The sequence below is a fragment of the Cucurbita pepo genome, chromosome 3 (genome assembly GCF_057944985.1).
Source record: "Cucurbita pepo subsp. pepo isolate OVF chromosome 3, ASM5794498v1, whole genome shotgun sequence".
Taxonomy (NCBI): Eukaryota; Viridiplantae; Streptophyta; class Magnoliopsida; order Cucurbitales; family Cucurbitaceae; genus Cucurbita; species Cucurbita pepo.
In genome coordinates this window covers 13,051,012-13,075,821 of record NC_141800.1, presented here as the reverse complement: position 1 = coordinate 13,075,821, position 24,810 = coordinate 13,051,012, and the positions used below count along the sequence as shown (strand labels likewise).

The following is a 24,810-nucleotide window of genomic DNA, read 5'->3' as shown; positions in this document are numbered from 1 at the left end:
ACCATAACATTTTCGTATACTTGCACGTAACAATTCACATCATGCACATATCATACCATCTCATCTATTATAACAGTCACATAACATAATCCGAGCATGTTTTCATCATATCATATTAAAACATATCATATCATAAACCTATCAATTTGTCACACACAACATAACATTTACGTAACATCTCATATACATATCATTTCATAATAATTTGCATATACGGGAATATAACACATATGAAGCCAGGGTCGTGTCATCATTCAGCACATAATTATAACCAAACGACGGTAGGGCCACCTACTTGATTGGCCTTGGATGAAGTTACTACGGCCCCTTGATGCAAGCTTAACGTTGCTCTCTAAAATTTAATTCTGCCTAAGGAGTACAACATCATAAATTAGAGTTTTACTATAGAATTGGTTCCTTCATTTTGCATAAAACAATTTAAACTTACAACAAATAATTTGAAATAATTAAGCCTAATTATGCTTAATTAGGCATAAATACTTTAAACATCTTCCAAACTAGCGAAAAGTAGTCAGTGTTAAAAGTAGGAGGTTATATCTCCTGGAAAAATTCTCGATTCTTGGAGTGGATCAAGGCCCACCCTATAATACACATCTATCTATATATATATATATATATATAAAATGAGGCTGTGACCCGTAGAGGTCGATTGAGCAATTCAGCCTAACATGGTACCAGAGTCAAAGGTTTATTCATTAAGAATGTCTACCATATCTTCCTCCTCTTCCTCCTCCACATTCACTATCTCCAACACGATCTCATCTACCATGACGTCGACCTTTGCCTCAATCCCTCTCCACCACGCTGTCACAATTCGTCTCACCAAGAATAACTTCATCATATGGTTCGTCCAACTCCTCCCCTTCCTATGGAGTACGAAACTTATGGACTACCTCGATGGCACCATTGTCGCACCTGTCAAGCTGGTCCCTTCCTCAACCGCTGCTGGTGCTGACCTAGTCTCTAATTCGGTCTATGATCGGTGGTATGATCAGGATCAACAGGTCCTTAGCGGCCTTCACTCCTCCATGTCTGAGGAGATTCTTCGCGATGCGGTTGCCACTATTATGTCCAAGAAGGCGTGGGATACCTTGCAACGGATGTTTTCTTCGTCAACTCGTGCTCGCACTGTTCATATATCTATGTAGAGCTCGCCACGTCCAAGAAACTTGATCTGTCTACTGCAGATTATTTTTGCAAGATCAAAGGGTTGGCCGCCGCCGGCTCGGCCTTTCGAGATGATGACGTGATTGCACATCTCCTCACTGGTCTTGGCTCTTACTATGATTCCTTCGTCACCTCGATGACTACCAAGAGTGAAGCTCTCACGCTTGATGATGTGTTTACACATCTAATGGCGTTTGAAGCTCACCAACTACAACACCAGGCTGAACTTCAGTTAATTCCTGGATCTTCGGTCAATTATGTTGGTCGTGGTGGTCAATAGAAGAACCGTGGGCGTGGGGATCGTGGTCGTGGTCATTCTCGAGGTGGCTTGACCATTCGTCCTGCTGGTGGTTGTCATGACCTTTCTGCTCGTCCTTCTTGCCAAATTTGCAATAAAGAGGGGCATACTATCGTTCGCTGCTGGTATAGGATAGATGAGTCCTATTAAGATGAACCTTCTTCTGCAGCACTGGCGGCTACTTCCTCCTACAAGATTGATCCAAATTGGTATAACGACATAGGCGCCACTAATTATATCACCAGTGACCTGGATCGTCTCACTGTGCGTGAACGCTATAATGGAGGTGAACAAGTTCAAGTCGACAATGGAGTAGGTTTGCGGAATTTGCTATTGGTCATTCTTCAATTAATACTGTTGCTCGTCCTCTTGCATTGCGTACTATTTTGCATGTGCCTAAATTTCCAAACATCTTTTTTCCGTTCATAAATTTTTCCGTGATAATGACGTATTCTTTGAATACCATCCTTAGAATTTTTCTATTAAGGATCAACAGTCGAGGAAAAGTCTTCTAGACGGGAGTTGTGAGTCTAGTCTCTATCCTATCAAGCCATCTGATATCGATGATCTCAAGCATGCCTTAGTGAACAAATCTACTAGTCATGCCCAATGGCATGCACGTCTTGGACATCTTTCAACTCAAGTAGTGAAGTCAATTTTGCATCTCAATAATTTTTCGTGTGCTAGTGAGTCACCTTTGCCAGTTTGTAATGCGTATCAATTAGCAAAAAGTCATCAGTTACCATACACTAGTTCTTTCATCGGTCTTCGTCACCTTTGAAACTGATTTTTTCTAATGTTTGGGGTCTTGTGCCTCCATCTGTTGAAGGCTTTAAATATTATATTAGCTTCATTGATGATCTGAGTAAATTTTCATGGATTTGTTTGATGCATATCGTACAGAAGCTCCTTGTATACTTTTGCAGTTCTAGGCTCATGTTGAATGTCTCATGGATACTAAAATCAAGCGCATCCAGTCTGATTGAGTTGGGGAATATCAAAAAAATTCATAACACATTTTTTTGTTCCCTTGGAATTGCTCATCGTGTTTCGTGCCCTCACACGCATCAACAAAATGGGTCTGCTGAATGTAAGCACCGTCATATTCTTGAAACTGGCCTAGCCCTTCTAGCTCCTGTTGATTTACCTATTAAATTTTGGGATGACACGTTTCTTACAGCCACATATAATCGTCTTCCTACTCGTGTCATCGATAACAAATGCTCCTTAGAGCGTCTTTCTCATACCCCACCAAATTACTCCTTATTAAAAACTTTTGGGTGTGCTCGTTGGCCTCACCTTCGCCTTTATAACAAACAAAAGCTCTCTTTTCGATTCAAGAAATGTGTCTTTCTAGGCAAACGTTCTTTACATAAAGGGTATAAGTGCCTTGACACTAATTCTGGTTGTGTCTATATTTCTAGAGACGTCATATTTTATGTGAATGTGTTTCCGTTCAAGAGAGCCCCACCCAGTTCTTCCCCAACCTTGCATCGACTCAACCTATATTATTAAATTGGAAAGCAAATCTATCCTATGCATGTGCTAACGTCACGGGATTTGCGATGCTTCCGTCTCACATGTAGTAGCACGAGGCTTGAGTATTTTAAGAATACTCAGTAAGCGACCCCCAATTGGGGTTATGCGGCAAACACATGCAAACTTGGATGTGTACCATATACTCTACACACAGTCCGTACGTGCGAGTATGGACTCACCAGTCAGTTTGCACACAGCTGGGCTACTTTCCTTGTCGGATGAGCATACTCTGGAAGCTACTTAGGCCGGACACCCGTTAGAACTAGTAACTGTCACAGCAGAGTTATGTAAAACATAACGATCGTTCTTCTGCCCTTTAGTGTACACGTCTGTACCCTCGTGATGGAATAGAGGTATCCCCTCAATGCATGAGCACACATTATGCATGAGGTCCCCAATATTTCTATTTAACATTATTATAACCCCGCCACCATTTTCATCCGTATCATAATACTTCTCATCATTCAGTCCTCCTATCATGCATAATCCTAACGAGGTTATGTTTCATGCTATTCATTGTGATTTCATGTCATACATATGATGTTGTATACATACAAATTAGGAAACATAATATCACATTTCATGCTTTCATCATAACATACCATGACGAGCGATTCATACAGAAATTATCTCAACGATCACATAAACATTCTAAGCATAATACATTACATCACATTATATCACACATTGAGTTGTTAGAAAAAAATATACGTTCACATTACATATTTTTACGTATTAAATCGTACAGTCTAAACACACAAGTTATGACACGTGCGAAACCACGGGCACGTGCCAACATACAACATACAATTTTTGCATAACCTATGACGGTAGAGCCACTAAATTAGTAGGCCTTAGCCGACGTACTCCCTAAACTATACATAAGCTCCTAGCTCCTCGTACGCATCCTACGCTATCGATGGTGGTTGGTTCTTATTAGGGTCGAAAAAGATTTTCAGTTCGTGGTGCGGGCATACAAGAAAATTGAAAAAAGTGGAAATGGAATTAGAATTGGGCCTATAGATTTTAGAGTAGAAGAGGGGGTTTTGAGGATAAGAGTGAAGTTTTAACCACTGTTTAACCATATTCCTAGCTATAACACCATAACACTATTTCCTACTACAACACTATAACAAATCTCCTAAATAATGGTTAACCATATTCCTAAATAGTGTTATAGTTAGAAATTGATAAATGGGAAGTTTTAGTATTAATTTTGTTAATATCTTCTCCACTATAACAAATCTTATATGAGTTTCTAACTATAACACTATAACTATAACACTATTTAGGAATTTCTAACTATAACCATACACTATTTAGGATAAGAGCCACCACTGTTTAACCACTATTTAGGAATGCAGTTGACAGCAAAATTAATACGAAAAAGAGGAATGCATTTTACGGCAAAATTAGCAATGCAATTGCCACCACTATTTAACCACTATCAAGGAATATGGTTTGACTGCAAAATTCGAATGGAGGGAAGGGTTTGGTAAAAAATTAGTGGGGCAAAGTTCCATAATTGTCACAGCTCATTTATTATTATTATTATTATTATTATTATTATTATACATATATTTTTTTTAATCCTTACATTATACCCTCTAAAAGAAATTTTGTCTTCGAAAGTATTAAATTTGTGTACTAATTAGGGTGTTTTTCTTTTATCTTCGTGTTCTAACATGGCGGCTTGCATGTGTGGTCTCGCCTCCGTACTTGACGAAGGCAATATCTTTATTGTGTAAGACAACTTGAGGATTAAGATTTTCATAGGCTTTCTCTTCGTAACTTAATTCCTTGTTAAATTGACGGTTGAAACCTTTATTCCGAGTCTCCTTTTCCTTCTCTTCTCGTTTATGGCGTTTGTTTGGCTCGTATAGGCTGAAACCTTCCAGATCTGGGGATATCTGAAAAACTCGTGGTTCTGTTTTCCTCCTTCGACGGCTTACGACGTGTATGAAGCGTCAAAATCTATCCTTGGTGTGTGTACAGGTCTCTGGGATTATTTTTGTGGCATAAATTGGAGGTTTCGACGTCGGTTTCGTATAGGTTCACTTCGCCGGAGCGTCGTCGATTTCACTGCCTCTCTCGATTTCTCACCGTTTTCTTTTCTTGCAGGTGGTTCTGAGGTGGTGTTGTGGTGATCCAGAAGTTGGGCGGGGGTCGTGGGTCATGTGAGAACGAAACTCCAGCGTTCACATGAGTTTTCGGGTCTCATCGGCGACCACGGACGCCTCTGACTTTTTGTCCATAACCAATATGCTCACCTCCAACTGTTTGCCCACACCTATGCTTCCTAGTGAGAAGTTGTTATTAGTTGGTGGTGAAAAGCTCTTACATGAGGATACTACTCACTATTGAAGTGTTGTTGGTGCTCTCTAATATTTGCCTCTGACACGTCCTGATATCTCCTTTTGTGTCAACAGAGTGTGCCAGTTCATGTCCTCCCCGACTTCTGTACATTGGGCAGCGGTCAAACGGATTCTTTGTTATCTACATGACACTCTTGATATTGACTTGTATTTTACAAAGTTCAGCACTAATTTGCTTAGTGCCTTGTCAGATGCTGATTAGGTGGGAAATCTTTATGACCATCGAAGCATTGGAGGCTATGCGATCTTCTTTGGTGGCAATCCTATCTCTTGGAGTTCAATGAAATAATCGAAAATTTCTAGTTCTAGCACGGAGGCCGAATACAAGGTGGTTGCTGATGCCACTGCCGAATTAATCTTGATCCAAGTCCTCTTGCATGAGCTCGGGATTGCACAAGGGCGAGCGCCTAGCCTGTGGTGTGACAACAAAGGTGCCACTTATTTGTCCGTCAATCCAGTCTTTCATCGATGAACGAAGCATGTTGAGGTTGACTATCACTTCATTCGTGAATGAGTATTGACTTGTCAGCTTGATGTGTGGCTCATATCTTCCAAGGATTAGCTCACCGATATCATGACAAAGCCACCGCTAGCTCCTTCTTTTAGGAGTTTTTGGCGCAATCTGAACTTAGTAGTGCATTATCCAGATTGAGGGAGTGCTCAAGTAGAAGGTTATATTTATACATAGAAGGAGAATCCTTTATTCATGGAGCTGCATCTCCTAATTTACTGGTTTGTTACGTGGATCAATGTCTACCCTGTAATCCTCAAGAAAGTCGTGACCCACAGAGGTCATTGCATCATTCAACCTTACAGTCGTACCCTTAAATGCTTCCAAGTAATTGAAATTAGGAGGAAAGAGTCGGAGCATATCAAGTCTAAGTTGGATCAGCCAAAATGTTAACCTTAGCCATCAGAAAGTGTATTCTCCAACTTACTCTCAACCGTTCAAGTGGGATGCTAAAATAAAGTGAGAGATCTCTCTTTTACAGTGGAGACCAACCCTCACTTCTCACCTTTAAGCAATATGGGGCAATCCATTTTTTTTATTTATTTTTTATTTGGGTTATTATAACTCACCCCTTCCCCTTTAATTTGGGTTTTTAATTTGGAGGGGGAGAGGTACTCATGAGCTATGCTATTATTTAGAGGGGTCAGCCTCGGGTGTCAACTAGTCTGTATTTTTTTTAAGATCGGCAATATATTCTTTTGTATCCCACACTCATACCCCATTTGAAAAAACTAATAAGGTATCGGTTCTATTTCTATTGATTTTGATTTTCGTCATAATATTTTGGCGAAATTAATCATATTTTTTCTATATTTTCAATTGTTTTTTTTTTTTTTAATTTTACTTTTTTAATTTCTTTTGCTTACGTGTTTTTGTAGCTATCCAATTTTTGGAAAAAAGTAATGGCAATATTCCTAATTTTTAATATTCTCTCAATTTTTGTCCTTAGAAAATTCTTTCTAATTCGATCTATCCCTCACTTACGTCTCTTTTAAGTTTTCAATATTTTTCTTTCTCTAACTTAAAAATTTTCCCAACAGTTCTCTCTTTAAAATTATTTACTTTTCTCACTCTAACATTCCTTTTTTCTAGTTTAATCTTACACAATTATATTTTCATCTCTAAATTTAAAATAATGTTTAATACATCCTTAAAATTTTCATTATATATTAAATAAATTTTTAAACCATAAAAAATATTAAATATATTCTTAAACCTTTCATTTTCTACTTAGTTTTCAAATCAACCTCAATATAATTATCAATTTATTGATTTGTTCAATATTTAAAATAAATAAATAAATAAATTCAATAATATTTTAAATTTCTATTTTATTTATTTATTTATTTATTTTAACTAATTTTATCTGTCTAATAATGGTTGGTTTTTTTTTTTTTTTTTAACTATTCCTAACGTTGACTTACCTTTCTTCTTAACTTTTTATAAAACAAAAAATGAAAAACAATTATTTAAATCGAAAACCCAAAATTAAAATATAGAGTGAGAAGATATAGATTTAATAAATTAAAATGAGATTTTTGTAAAAGAAATAATATATTATGAAATGGACTTATTTGGAGGTAAATGAGGAGTGAGATATTCTTCTAATACCGACACAAGTGGGTCCCATTTTACTTTTGGAATTTTGACTTTTCAGCTCAAGGTGGGACCACATTTATGCAAGTTTTCAGAATTTATGGGAATTACAACTTCAATCACGCTTTCCAACCACATTTCCATTCATACTCTGTATCTACCCTCCTACAAATATTGTTTTTTTTTTTTAATTTTTAAATTATTATTTATTATCCACGGTTTTACGTGAATTATAGTTTACCTATCTATTATATTTGATATTTTTATTATAAGTCAAATATCTCTTATTATAGGTATCTATCTATTTATTGTTATTTTTATTTATTACTCTTTTATGTGATTTATTTGATTATAAATAAAACAATTTTCACACTATTTAGGTGGAGTGGATTAATTAAACATTCTTACTCGTAAGAGTTTCAATCTTTTATAATTTATTTTCAAGATCACAAATAATCATTCACGTAAACAACTACGAAGATTTTGAATATTAAAAGAAAATTTACATATTATGTTCCTTAAGTCATGACTTTATTCATTTACATTTTTTGCGTTAGAATTTGCATGCTAAAGTTATTCAAATAGATCAAGTTTTCTTTTAAATTCAATTCTTATTATTTTTGGATTTTTTGAATAATTCTTTTAAAAAAATTCATAAATATTGTGAAACAAACGAATGACATTTAAGAAAGCAAAGAGAGTTCGAGTGGCTTACAATAATTATCGAATGCTCAAACAAAGGAATGAAAGAAGAAGAAGACGTGAACTGCGAGTGCAATAACGTAATGAACAAGAACAATAGTGGGATGGGGGAAGTTCGTCTGTTAAGAATAGTTGACCGTTTATTATACTTACATTATCGTTTACCATATTTGCCCTTTTATTTCACGCAAATATATTGTATTCATTTATTATTTTTTCATTTTATTATCTTTTTCATATTATTTGTAACTTATACGGTAAGTGATTATAAATAAAGCACTTTCACCATTATTTAGAGGTGCGGTGGTTTCAGCAAATATTTTCATCGTCCAATTAATTTGTCAGCTACGTAACACATGCACTAATAGTAGACTACAACAATAATTCAAGTAGACCTAATTGATTTTCATAATCCATAAAGTTTACCGGTAATATTAGGTCCATTCCCATTACATTATATGCCCATCAAATATTAGAAAGAAAAAAAAAAAAGCAATTTAGAATATTTATGAACATTCATTACAAGCATTTAATTCAATTAAATGCAAGTGGTTGGGTATAAATCAAACTCAACCAGCTGTCCCAAAACATATAACATTTGTCACTACCAGCCCCACATCCAAGACTTTCATAGAACCAAAATTAACATATTTCAGAAAAAAAATAGACAAAATTTAAGATTAAAATTAAGAAACAAAAGTAATTAGAACATGTCTTAATATTTCATGCTTTATTTCAATACTAATATTCTCAACGTAAAAGTTGAAGCATAGACAAAGGAAACAGAGCTTAATAGATACACGACCACTACTACTAAGTTTAAATGTTTTATTATTTTGATACTTGGACTTTGTAATAGGCTCCCCAACTTGATATCTATATGGAAAGCAAGGGCTGTAGGGTCTAGCAGCTGGGGAAGGGAACGCCACACTTGGAAGCAACATTTCTGGCGCCAGGAGATTGCACGTAAGGCCTCAAAGCTGGATTCCTTATATAACCGCAAAGGCATGGTTTTTGCTCTCTCAACTTATTGCAACAAGTGCTGGATGGGTTAGCCGACGACGAGATTGCCCCTGCACATGAGGCCAGCTCCGTAGGGCTGCAGTTCACCGCCTCAGCCACACGAGCCGCCACCATCACCGCCATGAAAAGGAAAGCAATTGTGATGGGGAATTTCTTCATTTTCTCTGGGTTTTGAGAGGAATGATATGTGTGGAAGGCAAGAGAAAGAGGAATGGTTGTGTGATTGGCAAGCGTTTTAGTAGAATTTATAGGCTCATAAAGTGGAAATTATGGAGAAAATGGGCAACCCTTTATTAATTTCTCACTTTTTCCCCACCTACTTTATTTCTTCATTTTAATTGTTAAACCTTATTTTTCATACGGTAAGATTTTGATGATAACAACTAACTAATAAATATAGTTGGCATTAGATTAATGGTTGGCTGCTCACGGTCATAATATTTTTTGAATGTCCTAAATTGAAGCTAAATATGAAATTATATAAAAACAAGATTGTCACGTCATAAAAGTAACCGGAAAGGAAATAGTATAAATAAAATAACAAAAACTAAAAAACTCAAAGTAATGAAATACTTTGATCTAACTTTTAAGTGTTACAATTTAAACATAAATGCAACTATTCTAGCTTGGGTCCCATGGCTTCAAATGCGACATTATCATTCATACAAGGGTTGTCTTACATTTACTTGAAAAATATAAGTAGCACGTGTCTTGAGTATTTTAAGAAATACTCAATAAGTAACTCCACTATTAGGGTCAGAAAATGCATACACAAGCAATCATGATGGGGTATATACTTTTATAAAAACATTTCATGCCCTTGAACTCCGTTTTCCAATCCAAGCAAAAAATGGATATGCATTACTTCTCTACACACACACACCAGGCAGGTGTATACGTATTCCTTGGGCTTGCCCCTTAGCTAGCACAGCTCACGCTGTCGTAGCCATGGAGAGAAAGTAGGCCGCATAATATCATGACATCCATAAATATTGTAATGTATGTGTTTGTACTCATCATAATGGGAAAATATCCCGATGCACGTGACACACAAAATACATGAGGTTCCCATATCTTTAATCATGATATAAACATATGGTGCTTGTTGTACATTTGTTATTTCATAGACATAACTTTTATGAATATATATGTGGCGTAACAGTATTTTATAATCCTAAAGTAATCATGTTATCATAATGTGCACGATATATCATACAGAGGTATTATGCATCATATGACATGAAAGTTACAACAAGGTCCATAACATAACATAAACATCTCATATCCTAACTTACTTAATGTGAATCAGATTGAGGGTGAACAGGAAAAAACTCAGAAGGTGAGGGTGAATCGGAGGAGAATCGAGCCTGCAACCGCTCGAGAACAAAATTGAAGACATCCCGGTCAGTGTGACACTACCCAGTTTGTATGGAGACTTATCTGGAGGCTTTGGATCTTTGGAAAGCAGTAGAAGTGGATTACGAGGTCCCTCCACTTCCAGCAAATCCTATTGTAGCACAAATCAAAGCATAGAAGGAAAAGAAGACAAGAAAATCTAAGGCAAAAGCTTACCTATTTGCAGTTGTATCTCAAATGATATTCATGCGAATAATGTTTCTCAAAACAGCAAAGGAAATCTGGGACTACCTCAAAGGCTGAATATGAAGGAGAGGAGAGGATTCGTGGAATGAAAGTCTTGAATTTGATTAGGGATTTCGAGTTGCAGAAATGGAAGGAGTTTGAGTTAGTGAAAGAGTACTCTGACAGACTTCTCAGCATTGCCAACAAGGTGAGATTGCTTGGTTCTATGTTAAATGATTCCAGGATCGTTGAAAAGCTATCGATCACTGTTCCAAAGAAGTTTGAAGCCACCATTACTACTCTAGAGAACACCAAAGACTTGTCAAAGATTTCTCTTACAGAGCTCTTGAATGCTTTACAAGCACAAGAGCAAAGGAGGTCTATGAGGCAAGAAGGGGTGATTGAAGGTGCCTTACCTATTAATCATCAAGACAACAGCAGGTATAAAAATAAGAAAAGTTTCAAAAACCAATCGACCAATGGAGATTCATTCGCCAATTATTAGAAGACAAAAGGATGAGGTTCCAAAAAATCCTATCCACCAGACAAGTGTTGGAGAAGACCTGACACCTTCTACTCCAAATCCAATCAACTTGGACATGAGGCTGTGATCTGCAAAGTCAAAGATCAGGTGAAAGAAGTAGATGCACAGGTAGTTGATCAAGAAGAAGAAGATCAATTGTTTGTGGTTACTTGTTCTTTGGCAAAGAATCAAGCGAGAGCTGGTTGATTGATACTGAGTGCACAAATCATATGACATATGACAAGAATTTTTGTGAGGAATTAAGAGACACTGAAGTCAAGAGAGAGGATTGGCAACGGTGAACACTTGGAAGTCAAGGGAAAAGGCACAGTAGCTTTTAACAAGCTATGAAAGTACAAAATTTATTCCGGATGTTTTATTTGTACCTAAAATTGATCAAAATCTCTTAAGTGTTGGTCATTTACTTGATAAACGCTATAAAGTGTTGTTTGAGAATAAGCAGTGCTTGATCAAAGATGCTAGCGGCATAGACTTGTTCAATGTCAAAATGAAAGGAAAAAGCTTTGCTCTAAATCCGATGGAGAAAGAGCAAATGACCTTTATATCCAGAGCTAGTGCCACTGAGATTTGGCACAAAAGGCTTGGGCACTTTCATCATCGAGGTTTGCTTCAAATGCAGTCAAAGAAGTTGGTAGAAGGACTCGCTGACATTGATGATGACATACCTCTTTGCCGTGCTTGTAATTTTGGGAAGCAACATAGGCAACCCTTTCCTAAACAGGCATGGAGAGCCTCGAAAAATTGTCAATTGGTTCATACTAATCTTTGTGATTCTCAGCGAACACCATCATTAAATGGTAATCTTTATTACATTGTTTTTATTGATGATCTAACAAGAATGTGTTGGATCTTCTTGCTGAAGCAAAAGTCAGAAGCTGCGGGTGTATTTTGGAAATTCAAAGCCAGAGTTAAGAATGAAAGTGCACACTTGATTCAGACTATAATATCCGATAATGGCAAGGAGTACATTTCAGAAACTTTTAACAGGTTTTGTGAAGAGGCTGAAATTGAACATCAATTGACAACACCATACACTCTTCAACAGAATGGCGTCAGTGAAAGGAGGATAGATTCATAATGGAGATGACGAGATGCATGCTTCATGAGAAGGATCTTCCAAAACGTTTTTTGAGAAAAGCAGCAAACACTGTTGTGTGCTTGCAAAATCAAATTTCAACAAAAGCTATGAAGGACGTGACACCATTTAAAGTTTGGTATAGTTACAAACATTTTTTAAAGTTCCTTATAGTATTTGGGTGTCTTTGCTTCACTTACATTCCACAAGTCAAACGTGATAAACTTGAAAAAAAGGCAGAAGCTGACATATTTGTTGGGTATAGCACTATAGCCAAAAGTAACAGAGTTTTTCAACCACACATTAGTCATGTTATTGTGAGCCGAGATGTTCATTTTGCTGGAAATGAGCAATGAAATTGGAAAGAATTGACGAAGGCAAATCAGATTTCTAATGCACCAAACAATTTAATCTTTGTAGCATGTTAGAAGAGTCTGAAGATAAACGATTAGAAGAGTCTGAAGATGAACGACAAGAAGAGTCTGAAGATGAATGACAAGAAGAGTCTGAAGATGAACGACAAGAAGAGTCTGAAGATGGACGACAAGATGCTTTAGTTGATGATGCACCTGTCAGAGGAGGAGATTTCGGTGATCGAGAAAAACAAAACTTGGGAGTTGGTTGATCGACCTCTAAACAGAAAGATAATTGGAGTAAGATGGATGTTCAGGAAAAAGCTTGGAGTTCGTAGCATCTAAACAAGGAGGAGCGTTAAAGATCACGTGTTTGTTGAGATTGTTGTCAGTTAGTATCTAATTAAATCTCCGAATTGATTTAGTTTTGATTTGTTTACTGGTTTGTTACTAGATTTTCTATAGATTTTTAGGTAGATTTTTTAATATCTTTTTATATTCTCTCTCTATAGAGAGTCTTATTGCTCTTCATAATATAATATTCTTGTCAACCATTCAATTAGTCACTCTTTCACTAACACTATACTTAGATGATGTGGCAGTTTACTGCTTAATTATATTGTTGTCATATAGCTTCTGCACGCATGTTCTTGTGATATCCGATAGTTATTTGGACTTATATGCTTCCTAGTACACTGAGATTGGTTTTATTATCACTTACTTAGTATGATGAGCATGTTGTATATCTTTATTCATTGTTATATATTGATTGAGGGCTTGGATAGTCGTTATTGCCCAGGTATGAATTTGATTAATTGATATGTGCTATAGAGTGCTAATTATAGTTCCCATAGTCTATGAATTATTGTTGCACGTATTTTGGTTCTATTACGCAGTCATGAATTCCATAATCTCAGTGGGTTAATCAGGTACTTCGTAGGGAGATAGGGTGTAACCCCTGTCCGTAAACTAACCAATAGAGGTTAGGGTCTACTTGTTACACATGACTTAGTTGTCACTCATAGAGAATATCAGTAGCCACATAAAGTATACTACTGTTGGATCATATCAGTGGTGCCTAGTGGGGAGAGCCATGACATTTATATTGATTAGCCCAAGTGGCGTAGTATCAGGTAACTTACTGTTCTAGCTTGAAAAGGCAAAGTAACAAGTAATTACTGTTCCTAAAATAGGTAGTTTTACTATTATAAACTTAATGAGGGTGCATAAGCAGGTAGTTTACTAATCCAGACCCGAAGGGCATAGTGGCAGGTAATTTTATTGTCTAACCATATGAGGTTACATGAGCAGGTAGTTACTGTTCCATCCTAGAATCAACGTTGTGATAGGTAGTTTACTGATCATAGGAACAAGTAGATGTTGCCTGAACCATTAGGGAGAATCCACGTTTGAGCTGAGTAGGTGGATAGGTATCGATGAGTATTGCCTTAGAGCATTCTCTTGGAGCAGAAGTTGGCTAGTATTAGAGACAATTTCAAGCACATAACCTAAGATTCTGTGTATAGGATTAAGTCCGACAAGAGCCTACAAGTATATTGCTTACTAAGCATTTATCATTTCATGTTAATATATATATATATATATATATATATATATATATATATATATATATATATATATATTATTTTTTCATGTGGAATGTAGACCAGTGTCGGTGGTGGAAACGTGCGAAGCCGTGTGGCGGCAGAAGAGGCCCTTAAATCAAGTCCTCTCCATCCATGTAACTTTTAATATTATTTTAGATGTTTACATTGAAAACATGTTATTTTGTGAAAAAAAAAAAATTGTGCGACTTTGCCAACATCCTTGTGCTTTTGAATTATTTTAGTTTGAAATGCATGTTTAGAAATTTTAAATTTACTCGTGTCTCCCACTTTTAAAAGAAAGATTGTATCACTTATTACCCTTGAGTCCATGTGGCGGCCCGTGATTCGATGTGTCGAAGAGTGGTTGTTACAAGTTTGGTACCAGAGCGCTACGTTGATATGTCCTATAGACCCCTTCTTTAGTTAGTGTGGGTTGGGTCCTTTGTAGCTCGACTCGTAGGCACAGCTGATGAGAGAGTGCAAACATGTCAGATAGTAGTATCAGGATGACCATTAGAGGTGGTACTAATTGTTCTTGACATGTGATTATGAGGTGATTCTCGGCATGAACTGACTGGCCAAGACCCACGCCGTTATTGATTGTAGGGCTAGAGAGGTAATGTTTACGCCACTGATTGAACAAAGCTTCAAAGTTAAGGGTGCAGATTCTCAAAGCACCCCAAAGATTATATCTATCCTAAAGACAGTGAAGTTAATTGACCATGGAACTTGGGCCTTATTGGCTAGTGTATTAGATACAAGCCAGGGTGCAAGCAGCGTGACACATATGCCTATGGTACAAGAGTTTGAGGATGTGTTTCCACAAGAGCTGCTTTAGTTACCACCAATCAGAGACATGGGTTTCTCTATCGAGTTGGAACTGGGTACAACCTCGATTTCTAAAGCTCCGTACAAGATGGTCCTTGTCGAGTTGAATGAACTAAAGAAGCAGTTGCAAGATTTTCTGGATTGAGGTTTTATCAGACCAAGTGTGTCATCATGGGGTGCCCCAGTGCTATTCGTCAAGAAGAAGACAGAACTATGAGATTATGCATTGGCTACAAAGAGGAATAAAGTAACGACCAAGAAGAAATAGCCATTTCCTCGCATTGATGACCTATTTGACCAACTTCAAGATGCTACAATATTCTCTAACATTGACCTGAGGTTAGGGTATCTGCAGTTGAAGATAAGAGAAAGTTACTTCTCTGGACGACTTTCAGAAGCCGATACGGTCATTATGAGTTTAATGTGAAGTCTTTCGGCTTGAAAAACGCCCCACTGACATTCATGGATCTTATAAATAGGGTGTTCAAAGACTTCCTCGATATGTTTGTCATATTTTTCATTGATGGCATATTGGTATATTCCAAAATCGATGGAGAGCATGAAGCATACTTACCTCAAGTACAGTCGAGGTTGAGGGCGCATCAAATCTATGCCAAGTTTTCTAAGTGTGAATTTTGGATGTAGGAAGTGACCTTCCGGATACGTCGTATCAGAGAGGGGCATTTCATTGGATCCAACAAAAGTCAAGGCAATCATGGATTGACCCCGACCTATCTCAGCAAGAAAAGTGAGAAGTTTCTTGGTCTTATCAGGTTATTACACGAGATTTATCTAGAAATAAACTTCGTCTTATCAGGTTATTACACGAGATTTATCTAGAACTTCTCCAAATAGCTGCCAGCCTCACACATCTAATGAAGAAAGGGAAGATGTTCTTGTGGAATTGTGTGTGTGCAGAGTTTTAGGAAACTTAAGCATAGACAGGTGACAACGCCGATCCCTGCAGTACCAGATAGCTCAAGTTATTTTGTTGTCTGTAGCGATGCGTCAGGAAAGGGTTTAGGTTGTGTTTTGAGGCAAGGTCATAGCCTACACATCGAGATAGTTGAAGGACTATGAGAAGAACTACCCAATGCACATATTGGAGTTATCTACCATAGTATTTGCTGTGAAGAAATGACAACACTACTTATATGACGAGCGTATATATATTTTCACCGATCACAAGAGATTGAAATACTTATTCACCCAAAAGGAATTTAACATGAGACAAAGACGATAGTTGGAGTTAGTCAAGAGCTACGACATTAAAATAATGTATCATCTAAGTCAAGCTAATGTCGTAGAATGAAAATGAAATATTATTAATTTTTTAATATTGTTCATTTTATAAACAAATTTTTTATTTTTAATGTGTAGAATGAAAATTTTTGATATGCCATAAATGAACGTCATTCTTTTTATAAATTGACATTGACAAGACTAAGAGATCAAATTTCAAACCACTTATAAATTGACATATATGGTAAATGACACTTTAAAACAACTGTTTTTTTTTTTTTTTTTTTTTTTTTTTTTTTTTTTTGACAAATTTCAAATAATACTACATGTCGTTATTATGACTATGACCATTTAATCAAGTAGGTCTAATGTTGTTAAATTGAGTCATACAAAATTGTGTTAAAAATCAAATGAGCCCAACATAAATTTGGTTCCAAACGTAAATTAAAAGGTTGAGATTTGAAGCTAAAACCCAAATTAAAAGGTTGAGATTTGTGCCGACATATTCATCATTTAATACATTGGTTGGAATAATCTCATTAAATAGTGTTGTTTGGCGCACAGTTCTATGCTTCTAACATGTAACCACTACTCTTTTATTACAACTAATGCGAAATACAACATTTTATAAAGTTGTTCATCAGTTTTTTAATTTCTCCCGGTAACTATAAGCATATTTAACCCTAATAGAAATTACTTTTTCGAGTATTTTAATAGTAAATTTTAAAAAAAATGTTTTCAGGTAAGAATAAGAGCGTGCAAAGGCCGTGATGTTGGGAGACTATCGACGGGCAAAATGTGCTTCTTTGTTTGCTCTTAAAATGACATTCATAAAAAAAGTTTGATTATTTCTTTATGAAAATGTATAAATTTGCGATTGAACATGTTATTCGTATTTTCACTTTAGATGACAGAAACATGCTCCTCTAACTTAATAATTACTGAGTCTTTGTACTCGTGAGTTACTGAGTCTTTGTACTCGTTCCTATTCTCACGTACTTTTCAGGTGACAAGAAGGAGTTGGTCAAAGATGAAGGTGAATCTGGAGTAGGTGTCATACAGAGCCGCACCCGTATCTCAGCTATTCAAACGTTTTTACTTGTTTTACTTACTTGGCCTAATATATACAAATTTAAAGACTTTATTTTAGATTTGTGAATAACACATACTAATTTTTTTAAAACCAAAACCTACCAAGGTTTCAAGTTTCAAATCATAGCAAGATCTCTCTTGTTTCGTTTTTTTTCTTTTTTTTTTTTACCAGTTTCAAAAGCTTATAAATGCAGATCATATTGTAAAAGCCAAGCTTTACCCACGTATTTGGAGTCCCGACATTTTAACTTTTCTTATCTTTACTTTTCTACTTGTATCAAAAAGGGTCAACAAACTTATTATGTGGCTAATAAATTCTCCAAACGTGACTTATTTTCAATACAAATCTCTACTTATAATCTTTCCCTAGGTTTAATCCCCATTGACTTTTGTTGGTTTTGACCCATTCTCGAAATATATGAAATAAATAAATAAAGAAAAAAAAAACAACTTAAGAGGATCTTGTGAGCCGAAGGACTTTCATTCTCTTTGTTGTTGTGAATAGAGCGTACATATGATGAGTATTTAACTGGAGAAAGCACTAATGAATTTCCTAAACTTTTTCCTCAATTTAAAAAATGTTAATAATTCTCCTAAGTAAATTACTAAACTTATTTCACAATTTGGCAACTACTAACCATCACTAAAGTTCCCATAAGCTAGTAACTTCTTTCATTAAATCAAGTTTATTGGCTCTTCACACCCAGCAACTCCCGCATCTTTGCAAACTTAATCCTTGCTAAAGTCTTGGTGAGAACATCTGCACGTTGCTCTCTAGTGCATATGAACTCCACAGTGATCTGCCTCTTCTTAACAGACTCACAAATTAAGTGGATCAATGTGTTCGTTGTGTCTATGAAATTTCAGATTCTTCATCAATGCAATCACAAATTTGTTGTCTAACCGACTTTAGTTCACTTTTCGTCATTTTCCTTGATAATTTCTCAGTCATAATGATTGGCATGATGGTGCAATTGCTGCCATGAACTCGGCCTAAAAAAAAAAAAATAGTGCTACGGTTCGCTGTTTCTGAGATTGTCAAGAGATCAAACTTTCATTGAGATAAAATGTCATTCCTATAGTACTTCTTTTGTCTTCAATGTCTCCAGCTAAGTCACTATCGGTAAAATCGACCAGTTTTTCAGGACCTCGCCCTCTTTGATACTTCAGCCTGTACCTACTAACCATTCAAACAACATATGAAAGGTCCAGACGAGTATGAGTCAAGTACCTCAGACTTCCGATGACACGGCTATACTGAGTGGAATTCACCAAGCTTTTTTCAGCATCTTTCCCAAGTTGTAACTTTGCTTCGATAGGATACTTGGTCAAGTTGCACTTTGCCATCTTAAACTGATGCAACACCTTCTTAGCATAGTCGATTGCTTTAACATGATGCAATTTTTTCTTTGGTCCACTTCAATTCCAAGGTAGTATGTGAGTAATCCGAGATCAGTCATCGCAAATTCTTTCATCATTTGCTGGTTAAACTCTTTGATGTCTTCCACACTTGTATCAATGACGATCAAGTCATCAACGTACACGCCAACTATGAGTGTTTCAACTTCATTGTTTCTTGTATGCAGTTTTTGTTCTTGCAAATACTTATTGAAGTTAGCTCTTGTCTAGACATATGTTCCATGCCCTCAGTACTTTCCATAAGTCGTAGAAGGCCTTTGACAACTTGTACACTTTGTGCTCTTCAATTTTGATGATGAAGCCTTCAGGTTAGCCAACATACACTTCTTTTTGGAGATCACCATTTAGGAATACTGATTTGACGATAAATAAAGGATCTCCCACTCGTGTTGAGCTGCGAGGGCAAGGATCAACCTTACAATGTTGAGTCTAGTCATAGGCGTGAAGACCTTCTCAAAATCAACTCCTTGCCGCAGCACATACCTCTTTGCCACAAGTCTTGTTTTATGCTTGATGACATTTCCTTCACTGTTCTTCTTCAACTTAAACACCCACTTCAAACATATGGACTTGTGTCCAACCAGTAATTTTTTGAATGCTCACGTCTTGTTCTTCTCAATGGCTTCAAGCTTCTTTTGCATGGCCTCCTGCCACATCATCTTGGTTGCTGTCTCACGATAACTTGTCAACTCCTCAGCTGTGAGAAACATTGACATGTCAGGATCTAATTCTTCTTCAAGTGTATTTGCATAAATTTTAGTGACAGAACGAAATTTTTTGGTTCACAATTTATTGTGGATCCTCCTGGTCTCTCGCCTGTGATATGAATCCAACAACTGATCACGTGCATGTACCCGAAGGACCGATTACAAGAAGCAAGATTAAGAAGATTCAAGAGGCCTATACATTGCATCTTCAAAAGCTAGCTCGTGTACCGGTTGAAACAAAGACTTTTGAGCCCAAAAATCTTTATAGCATTAGCATATCAAATCAAGAAGATTGGCTGATATTGGAAAGTAATTACAAGACTTGCCTTTGGTAGTTGAATTACCAATTAAGGAAATTATTAATGCCTTATTTGCTTCAATTTATATTTAATAGCAATTATTAAAAGTTTGTATGAATTTCCTTATATTCTTCAATTTGTATTTAATAGCATTTATTAACATTTATTAGTGGTTGGTGGCTGAACTTTATTTTGTTAGGGTTATGTTTTGGGCCTATTTAGAGGCATGTAATACTCATGTTTGGGAGATTTTTGTTGAATACAGAAAAAACCTTTGTGTTTTCTTGATACCCTTTTGGTGTTATTCTTTTTCAAACCTTGCTTTAGGTTTGATGTTTAAACCGATTCATTGAATTAGTTTTGATCAAGCTAATTCTGGAGTGAATTGTCTTGGTATCTAAGAGTGACCATCATAGATTCCAAGTTCGATCTAAGAGTCATTCATCTTCTAACGAGCTCTTGGTTGGAATCAATCCGTTAAGTTAGCTTTCTCTGTGAGCGTTTTGCAAGGATTCTAGAAGGACCTCTAGCTTTGCAAATTCCAGCATTGTAGGCGCTTATCATTTGGTATCAGAGCATTTGGTCGACGTTCTTTGGCCGCTCTAGAGGTGAAATATTTTTATTGTATTTTTTTTTTTTTTTGTCTCTCTCCGATTATCGAAAAAAAAAAAAAAAAAAAGAAGCCAGCCTTTACATTCTTGACCTAGTACCAAAAGCCTACCTTTGAGTGTTAAACACGAGTGTCCCTGAGTGAAATTTTTGTGAGAAGTGTGGAGAGGCCTCTTGATAACAAAATGTCACATAATGGAGAAGGAGTACCACCAATACCAGATCTTAATACAACCATTCTTCAAGCAATTCAAGGTATGATGCAAATGATGATGGAAGATAGACAAGAAAGATGGGCGCAACAACAAAGACAAGAACGAACATTAGAAGAAGATGAAGATATAGTAGTACAAGAAAGACAAGTTGTTGAAGGAAGATGGAGAGGAAGAAATAACCATGCAACTATTATGCAACCTAGAAGGATGGAAAGAGTACATGAAGATAGAGATGGAGGAGTTAAACTCAAAATCCCACCATTTTGTGGAACTGCAGATTCTGAGGCATACTTGCAATGGGAAAGAAAGATAGAGCATGTGTTTGATTGCAACACCTATAGTGAAAATAAGAAGATGAGACTTGCTATTGCCGAATTTACCAATCATGCTGGTGATTGGTACCAACATCTCAAATCCGAGAGAAGAAGAAAAGAGGAGGATCCAATAGAGACATGAAAAGAACTTAAAGAAGCCATGAGAAAAAGGTATGTTCCAAAACATTATGAAAGAAATTTGAAAACTAAATTGCAAGGTTTGAGGCAGGGAACAAAAAGTGCGGTGGAATATTATCAAGAGATAGAAACTATGATGGAAATAGCAAATGTTAGAGAAGAAGAAGAAGATGCCATGTCTAGATTCCTTGGAGGTTTGAATCGAGAAATTGCTCATCTTGTTGACAAAAATCCACCACCATATCTGGAAGACATGTATCATTATGCTCTCAAAATTGAAGACCAATTGAAGGAAGAAAAAGAGCATTAAAAAAGGTACACATCACGAACTAACACCTTTTCAAATTCTAAAACTTGGAACAATGATAGTTTTGTGAATAGAAATGAATCAATGTCACCAAAAGAAAAGTTTGTGGCTGCTAAAAGAGTGGAGGCTGAGAGTTCCATTGGTAAAAAGAATGAAGCTTCAAAGACGGTAAAGGAGAAGTCTAGTTCTATTCAATGTTGGAAGTGCAAAGGGTTTGGACACATGAGCAAAGAGTGTGTTAATAAAAAAGTTATGGTGATAAGGAATGGTATACTTGATTCAGATGATGAATGTGAGGATCATGACTCACAGCTTGTGGAAGAAATCGCAGCATATGATGATGAGTATGTTGAAAAAGGTAATTCCATATCTTTGATCACAAGAAGGGTACTCAATGTTCAAATCAAGGAAGAGAAATTTGAAGATCAAAGGGAAAACTTGTTCCACACAAGATGTTTGGTCAAAGGAAACCCATGCAGCTTGGTGATTGATAGTGGAAGTTGCACAAATGTGGTAAGCAGCTTCCTTGTAAAAAGACTTCAACTTTCTGTCCATCCCCATCCAAAACCATACAAACTTCATTGGTTAACAAACAAAGAAGAAATTAAGGTGAATTCCCAAGCTTTTATTTCTTTTACTCTTGGAAGATATAAAGATGAAGTTCTTTGTGATTTCGTACCAATGCATGCGGGGGACATCTTATTCGGCCGACCTTGGCAATATGATAGAAAGGTAACATTTGATGGTTTGATGAACAAGTATACTTTTACTTTGTGTGGGAAGAAATTTACTTTACTTCCATTGTCTCCATATGAAGTACATTGTGACCAATTGAAATTAGAGGAGAAAAGAAAAGAATCTGAAGAACAACAGTGGAGAGAAGAAACTAAGGTAAAGGTGAGAAAAAAAAAAGGTGGAAAAAAAAAAACAATATTCAGTTCTTGTCCGAAAAGAGCGAAGAATTTGATTTGAGGACAAATCCTTTTAAAGAAAGGGAGGATGATATGAATCCAACAACTGATCACGTGCATGTACCCGAAGGACCGATTACAAGAAGCAAGGTTAAGAAGATTCAAGAGGCCTATACATTGCATCTTCAAAAGCTAGCTCGTGTACCGGTTGAAACAAAGACTTTTGAGCCCAAAAATCTTTATAGCATTAGCATATCAAATCAAGAAAATTGGCTGATATTGGAAAGTAATTAGAAGACTTGCATTTGGTAGTTGAATTACCAATTAAGGAAATTATTAATGCCTTATTTGCTTCAATTTATATTTAATAGAAATTATTAAAAGTTTTTTCCTTATATTCTTCAATTTGTATTTAATAGCATTTATTAGCATTTATTAATGGTTGGTGGCTGAACTTTATTTTGTTAGGGTTATCTTTTGGGCCTATTTAAAGGCATGTAATACTCATGTTTGGGAGATTTTTGTTGAATACAGAAAAAACCTTTGTGTTTTCTTGATGCCCTTTTGGTGTTATTCTTTTTCAAACCTTGCTTTAGGTTTGATGTTTAAACCGATTCATTGAATTAGTTTTGATCAAGCTAATTCTGGAGTGAATTGTCTTGGTATCTAAGAGTGACCATCATAGATTCCAAGTTCGATCTAAGAGTCATTCATCTTCTAACCAGCTCTTGGTTGGAATCAATCCGTTAAGTTAGCTTTCTCTGTGAGCGTTTTGCAAGGATTCTAGAAGGACCTCTAGCTTTGCAAATTCCAGCATTGTAGGCGCTTATCAGCCTGAGTGACTTGCGTGGATTTGTAGGTGTCGATGTTGGTGCACTTTCTAGGTCTATCGTGTCTCCTTCTCCTTCCAGAGTAGTAAAATCTTTAACTGTCTCTTTGTTATCGTTGACTCTGCACTAATCCCACTTATTCTCTTCTTTAAATACGACATCTCTAATTACATGAATTTTCTCATGCTGTAGATCATACCGCCCGTGTGCCTTGGTGCCATCCTCTATGCCAAAGTACACCATCCTTTGGTTTCTGTTATCAAGCTTTCTGATATATGGATTTGTAGTTTTAACACATGTTGTACACGCAAAGACTCTTAGATGCTCGATGTGAGGTGTCTTACCTAATTATGGTTCATACGGGGTGCAAGTGTCCAGTGTTGGAAATAAACTTGAGGGAAAAAAAAAAAAGGTAAACTTTAACGAGAGAGAGAAAAAGGAAGGAAGTGTAAAACTTAAATGAGAGAGAGAAGAAGCTGTTATTATTTTTTTTTTTGGTTTTTTAATTCAAAAGCCATACCTAATTTAAGAAAGGAGTGGGACAAAATTATGGGTAGTTATGACCAATTTTACCTTATCAAAACTTATAAATAGGCTCTAGTAAAAGCAGAGAACAAGAGAGAGTAGGAAGAGAGCAAGCAGAGCGAAAAGGTGTAGAATAGAAAGCGTAATAGAAAAAGGCTTTTGAGAATCCTTTGTTTGTCTCCTTGTCTCTCCCCTCTCGACACCCCCTTTACAGTTTCGTGAGAATTATCTAAACGATTTAATTTCAGAGCGAGCGCTATTTTCTACAAGTTGGTATCGGAGTGACTTTTAATTTCTACAAGTTGGTATTAGAGCAAATTTATTTTCTACAAATTGGTATCAGAGCCGATGGCGAACATGATGGGACAAATGCCGCTACCGCAATTGACGAAGATGAACTATGAGAATTGGAGCATCCAAATGAAAGCTCTTCTCAGTTCGCAAGACGCATGGGAGGTGGTCGAAAAAGGTTTCGAAGAACCGATTGATACCACGGGTTATACGGCGGTGCAAAACAAGGCGCTAATGGAAACACGTTCAAAGGATAAGGCAGCATTATACATGTTGTTCTGGGATGTTTACAAGTCAGGCTTTGAGAAGATTGTAAGGGCAACTACTTCAAAAGAAGCGTGAGACACTCTAGAAAAGGTGTTCAAAGGAACTGACCGAGTCAATCTGGTGCGTCTCCAGACTCTGCGTGGTGAGTTGGAGAGCATGAAGATGAAGGAGTCAGAAAATGTATCTGACTATATTACACGTGTACAGATCGTGGTGAATTAGCTAAATCGAACTGGAGAAATGTTACCCGAGACGCGGGTTGTAGAGAAAATCTTGCGGTCGTTAACAGACAACTTCGAGAATGTCTATGTGCCATAGAAGAGTCAAAGGACCTGACGAAGTTCACAGTCGATGAGCTTGCCAGCTCTCTTGAGGCACACGAGCAACGCAAAAAAAAGAAGGAGGAGCCAATCGATCAAGCGCT

At 36.5% G+C, this 24,810-nt stretch overlaps 1 non-coding gene and 1 pseudogene across 1 annotated transcript; one reads left to right on the top strand and one right to left on the bottom strand.

Annotated features, from left to right (window-relative positions):
• The first annotated feature begins 1,249 nt into the window (after positions 1-1,249).
• On the top strand, positions 1,250-1,389 carry LOC111791928 (small nucleolar RNA Z247). The gene has a single exon (XR_002814716.2). It is a non-coding gene; the product is annotated as a small nucleolar RNA Z247 (small nucleolar RNA).
• A 7,520-nt stretch (positions 1,390-8,909) lies between these two features.
• LOC147793272 (non-specific lipid-transfer protein 2 pseudogene) lies at positions 8,910-9,447 on the bottom strand (annotated as a pseudogene).
• Between the last annotated feature and the right edge of the window lie 15,363 nt (positions 9,448-24,810).